Source organism: Leopardus geoffroyi, chromosome A3 (assembly GCF_018350155.1).
Source record: "Leopardus geoffroyi isolate Oge1 chromosome A3, O.geoffroyi_Oge1_pat1.0, whole genome shotgun sequence".
NCBI classification, from domain to species: Eukaryota; Metazoa; Chordata; class Mammalia; order Carnivora; family Felidae; genus Leopardus; species Leopardus geoffroyi.
In genome coordinates, this window is record NC_059336.1 from 85,692,848 (window position 1) to 85,699,450 (window position 6,603).

Genomic DNA, 6,603 nt, shown 5'->3' on the forward strand with positions numbered 1-6,603 from the left:
TTCATGCGTCTGAGCCCCAGACTGACAGACATTTCCTTTAGTGATGTGGATGAAGGAATGTACCAACTGTCAATTCCATTTAGAGAACATTTAAAGTTGGAAAGAAAGGCTTCTCAGCATTTACCCAGGATTCCAATTTAGAGTGGGAGAAAAATAAACTGTAAAATAATCAATTGTGGAAGAATTAAGAAAGCACATAAAGAGAGGAAATATCTTCTTGCATCATGCGACTGACAGCAGGTCAGTAAAATAAAGCATTCAATCTGAAAAATCAAACACCCTTTTGGGAAAAAAATAGAAAGAAGCATTGTAAGGTGAGAGTTTTACATGAAGGTAGACAATACAGTACCAATTTAAGATATTAAGCGTCTTTTGTAGATGCATATGGACACATAAACACGTACAGTGACTAAAATTCTACCAGCAGAGGCTAGCTTTCAAAAGCAGAATGAGGAACTTGTTTAGATTAAAATAATGAATAGTTTCCCAGTGTTCGTGGTAGACATTAGAAAAAGCTAAACGTAAAAAAAAGAAAAGAAAAGAAAAGAAAAAGAAAAAGCTAAACAGAATATAGACCTCATTTCCTTTGGATTTTGTGTGAAGCTTACTGTGGACAATACCCCCCTGTTGCCATTTTACGTCAGCGTTAGGGTAAAAGAAAACCACAAATAGAATTATTTAAGATTTCAGGTTCCATTTTTGTGTTCTACTCTGAATGAAGAGTTTCAAAACTCTGTAGTGTGGATTAGGGGACATTGGAGAGAAAAGGGTGGGAGAAAGAGAAAGAAAGTTAGGAGAAGTTTGTTTTGTAAAAAATAAACTCAGCTTGAAATGATAGCCCCAGTGGTTTGGGCTCAGTTTCAGGACACAGGGAAGATAAAATTTAGACACCACTGGAGGAGAGCAATGAGGATGGGAGCAGTGTTTATGATACCACATTTGCTACTTGACTTAATTTGAGCTGTGTTAAGTATCAAGGGGAAAATGCACGAGTGTTTATTGGGAGGTTTATGTGATACTGTGGGAAACACAGTGGTCCTGGAGCCTGGGGCTTGTGTTTGAATGTCCAGTCTGTGTCTTACTGCATTTGCAACATAAATATTGGCCTTTTAAGACTGAAGATGAGAATAATGATGTTCTTCTTTCAGGATTGTTCTTGGGACTAAATGAAAAATAGCTGTAAGACACCTGGCATGTGTGAGCACTCAACAAATCCTAATTTCCTTTCTTCTGAGCCCTCTGCCCTTGAAGCTATTCATGGTGACCCAGGTTTTATTTACTTAATTTTATTTTGAGAGAGAGAGAGAGAAAGGGAGCATGAGTGAGAGAGGGGCAGAGAGAGAGAAGGAGATAGAGAGAATCCCAAGCAGGCTCTGCACTGTCAGTATGGAGCCTGACACGGGTCTTGAACCATGAACTGTGAGATCATGACCTGAGTCAAAATCAAGAGTCGGAACTTAACCGACTGAACCATCCAGGCATCCTCGTCATCCAGGTTTTAAGGGCTCTTTAGTAGTGGGTTTCAAATTTTGGTCTCTGTCACAATGGCCTATGGAATTCTCTCGCTGAACATGTGCCTGAGCCTCAGCTTCAGGGATTCTGATTTCATATGCAGAGCATATTCTGATTCATGTGCAGAAGGGGGCTATATGTTTGAACTTCTACTTTTTTTTTAAAATAAAATATATGGGTAATTTTTGTCAACATTAAAGTTAAAAACTACCAATAAACTATCTGAATCCCCTACTGCCTATTTAGACATTGAAGCACTAACTTAGCATGAAGGTCCTTCACAAATTCGCCCTCACCTATTCCCCAACAGAGTTTTCCTTTGTCTGCCTTTCATTCCAGACATACTTCCCTGTCACTGGTCCTTGGGAAGACCATTGCATGGCTAACCTCCTCTTGTTCACACACTTCCAAGGCCTAGTGTGTTCTGTTCCCTATCTCTTTGGTTCTATAATTCTTATTCTTCCTTAAAGATCCAACATAATGTTTTAGCTATTCCCTCTCTCTTCACACTTCCTTCCACTTCCTAGTAGACCTTATGCCTCTGAATTTCTCTCCCATCTATTCATACCAGGCATTTAGCAATGGTCATGGACCATGTTGGTTGAAGTCATTAACCATCCTTCCTGTTTTAGGGTTTGTGGTCTTTGGGGTCAGAAAAGTGTTTGTGTTTTACAATTTTTTCAGGTCCTCCTAACACCTAGTTCAGTGCCTGTATTTAAAGGTACTCTATAAACAGCTGGCTAGTAAATGTAATAATTGTTAGTCACAGTCAGGAGCCTCCTTATACACTGACTTGAGCTTAGGAAGATCACTGCAGCTATGACAGCAAATACTTCTGGTCTGCTATCATCCACCATTCTAAGTACTTTGCAAATAGGAACTTGGTTAATGTTCATAACAACCCTAGGAAATTTATATCATATTATTCTCCTTTAAAGCTTATTTATTTATTTTGAGAAAGAGACAGAGACTATGAGTGGGGGAGGGGCAGAGAAAGAGGGGGAGAGAAAATCCCAAACAGGCTCTGAGCTGTCAGTGCAGGGCCCGACGTGGAGCTTGATCTCATGAAGTATGAGATCATTACCTGAGCTGAAATCAAGAGTTGCCACTTAACCAACTGAGCCACCCAGGTGTCCCTATATTATTCCCATTTAATGGAAGAAGAAATTGTGGCACAGACAGGTAAAGTAACTTGTCCAAGGTCACATAGTTAAGAATTGTCAGAGTGGGGGTTCTAGCCCAGTTTGGCTGGCCCCAGAGTTTTAAGCTCAACCCCCACTTAAAACTTCTTCTTCGTAATAAGAGATGGAATTTAATTAGTGCTGACTATGAGTGTCAGGAACTTTGCTACATACCACACATTTTTTTCCTCTTTAAAAAAATGTGTTTGTACACTTTTGTACACCGTTTATACAGCAGTCATGGAAGGCAGTTTCATCCCCATTTTGCAAATAAAGGAAAAAAGTTTGATTAAGTTACCCAAGACCCCTGGGCTAGTAGCCTAATAAGATTCAAATCCAGGTCTGAATTTGAATCTGTCTGCTTAAGCATTCTGCTGTTACTGAGGATATATTTGTTTCTTACCACTTTTTGGTTATCTATCTAATTTTCACAGGAACACCCTGCTTACTGCACCCACCACCCATGCTCTGTCAGCTGCAGTAACATTTCCTGTCATGCCACAGCCAACCACAAAACTGGGCTCTAGGCTTTTCTTTGTATAAAGGAAAACCTCCATGGTCAGATACAACAATGGAAATATCTCTGCCCTGCTGATATATTGGTTTTGAGGTTCATAAAGATTTTATTCTCTAACACATATATGTATATATATGCCTGTGCATATATGACTTTTTTAAATATTTATTTTTGAGAAAGAGAGAGAGAGAGAGTTAGTAGGGGAAGGGGCAGAGAGAGAGGAGGACAGAAGATCTGAAGCAGGCTCTATGTTGACAGTAGAGAGCCTGATGCAGGGCCCAAACTCATGAACCCTGAGATCATGACCTGAGCCAAAGTTGGATGTGTAACCAACTGAGCCACCCAGGCACCCCATGGGTGTATGTGATTTTTATACACTTGTGTACTTGTATATGTACTTAAAACTTGTAAAACCTAACTCTACTGACAGCATTGGGTGCACGCATAGGAAAAGAGTTGCAAAGGCATGTGGCCAACAGCCAGTTCTTTTGCTGTTTACTCTTCTCCCATCTGGAAGATCTAAAAGAGTTGAAGAGATCTGTTGGATATCAGGGAGATTGTTTCTTTGGGGAAAGCAGTTGCAGTGCAATGGAATTTTCCTTTCTGCTCCATGGGGGTAATGTGGGAAGTACCCTTTATCCCAGACTGTAAAGGGCTTCAAGAAGATTCTGACCTTGACTTGTATCTGATGGAATCTGTGTAGCCCAGAGGCTGGTGGTAGATTATGCCTGGAAACTGATTCACTGCTCTGCTTTGTCCATCCTTGCCATTGTGCCATCCATTCAAGATTGAATCTCAGTGATAGCATTTTTAATTTCATCCTGACTAGATTTTACTTTTGTCTCCACAAAAAGTGATTCTATGCTTTTTTTCAACCCAGCTACTATTCTTATTATCATGGTTCTAAATTCTATTTCAGAGATCTTGCTTATATCTGTGTTGATTAAGATCCTGACTGTCATTTCTTCCTGTTCTTTCTTTTGGAGTGAATTCCTTCATTTTGTCATTTTGGAGGAAGAAAAAATTAAGAAAATAAAAAATTAAAATTAAATAATTAAAAACAAGACAAAAATCAAATAAAGGAAGCTAGATCCTAGATGTGTTTTCATCTGCTTGTTGAAAGAAGCTTGATAGAATAGAGAAAAAAGGGAAAGAAAAGAAAGGAAAAGGTAAGAAGAAATTTAAAAATTAGAAAAATTTATGTAATAAAATAGAATAGAAAATTTAAAAAAATTAAAAAATAAAGTAAAAATAATTAAAAAAAATTTTTTTAACGTTTATTTATTTTTGAGACAGAGAGAGACAGAGCATGAACAGGGGAGGGGCAGAGAGAGAGGGAGACACAGAATCCGAAACAGGCTCCAGGCTCTGAGCTGTCAGCACAGAGCCCGACGTGGGGCTCGAACTCACGGACGTGAGACCATGACCTGAGCCAAAGGCGGATGCTTAACTGACCAAGCCACCCAGGCTCCCCTTAAAAATTTTAATTAAATGAAAATAAAAATTCATTTTTCTCTTTCTGTATCCAAGAAAAAGAAAGAAAAAAACAACAAAAACAATTGAAACAAAAACAGAAGCAAAAAAACTGAAATAATGAATGAACCAGCAAACAGAATGAAACCTGAATGGAGTTAGATCTAGTTTCCCCTAGAACTCAAACTATGAAGTCTTCTATAGTCCATCCACTCAGCAGGGGCAAAGACTTGTGCTGATTTTTTAGGGGATGTGCTTGGAGGGTGCAGCTGGGTGGGGCTTGGTGCAGTTCCACTGACCACTAGGTGGCACTGCTTAGCTACTGGAGTGGATCAGTGTGGCGCATGTGGGCGGGGAGAGGTGGGAATGGCTTCACCCAGCTCCCTAGTCTCTGGCACAGGAGCTTCAAGTTCTCACTGACCCATGATCAAGCACTCATGGCGTTTCTTTTTACTGTTTAAAATATGGCTATTAGAAAATTTAAAATTGTACACATGGCACACGTTTGTGGCTTGTATTATGTATTTATGGATAATGTGGTTCCAGATAGTAGTCCTTCTATCAGTCTGGATGCTTCCTAAAGTGAAGATGTCAAAAACACGGAGCAGATCCTACAGTCAATTCATAATGGATCTATAATGTGAGCAAGAAATAAATGTTTGCTGTTTTAAGCCACTGCGGTTTGGGATTGTTTGTAGTATTAATGTCCTCACTATTCTGATTGGGTCAACATGGAAAAGGAAAGGCAGCAGAAGTGAACCTTCTGAATATTCTATTCTCTGAAACCTCCATGAATGTCTATTTTCCTTCTTTAGACTCCTCATCTCCACAACCAACAACCAGAAATATCAGAATCTTTTAAAATTTTCCTTATCCTTTTAGATGGACTCTGGTCTAGGAGTAATTCAGAAGGAGAAAGGCAAATTCGATATCACTGTGTAGATTTTTTTTCTTTTCTTTCTTTTTTTTTTAGAGTATTTTTTTAAAAAAAATTATTTATTCTGAGAGAGAAAGAGTATGCAAGAGTAGGGCAGGGCCAGAGAGAGTGGGGGAGAGGGGATTTTAAGGAGGATCCACACTGTCAGCACAGAGCCTGACGGGGAGCTCAAACTCATGAACCTTGAGATCGTGATCTGAGCCAAAATCAAGAGTCAGACACTTAATCGCCTGAGCCATTCAGGTGCCCTGGATTTTTTTTTTTTTTTTCGTGTCTTGACACACAAGAAAGATAGCTTTCTGATTGTCTTGCCTTTGTAAATGAGGTCAACATAAAGCCAGAAGACTCATGCCCCAGTTTGGTCATTTCCTTCCTGTCACAGTGATCCTTGGATAAACAGCCCACTCTTTCAGTTAAGCCTCCCTTCCTGTTTCTCTTGCTCCCTGGGCCTCTCTATGAAGTATTCAATTAGGGTTTTACAAGCATATTCTGATGACAGTGTGAAAGGCATATAGAATTGGACATTGCTAGGAGAACAGTGGCAGTCAAACCTGCTGTCATAATCCAGGGAACAGATGACAGAAACACACCAGTGAGAGTGAGGCTGGTAAGAGTTCATTTCAATCATCAGTCGAACAAATATTTACAGAAGGTGCATCATATATCAGAAACTGTGCCTGGATAAGAGGTAGCTAAGCTTTACTCTCTGCCCTCAAAGAGCTCTTAAGATGATTATTTCAACATCCAGTGAGTGCTGAATGCTATGATGTGCAGATAAAGAAAGGGAAATGGGCTATTTTGTGAAGCTTTCCTAGAGATGGTGATAACTGAATGAAGTCTTGAAGGATGAATAGGATTTGCCAGGGAAAGAGGGTAGGAGAAAGATTTGAAAGATACTTAGGGGGAAGAAAGAGTCTCAGACGATTTCCCATTTATGACTTAGCACCTGGAAGATGGTCACTTCATTGATGAGCATAAGGAAT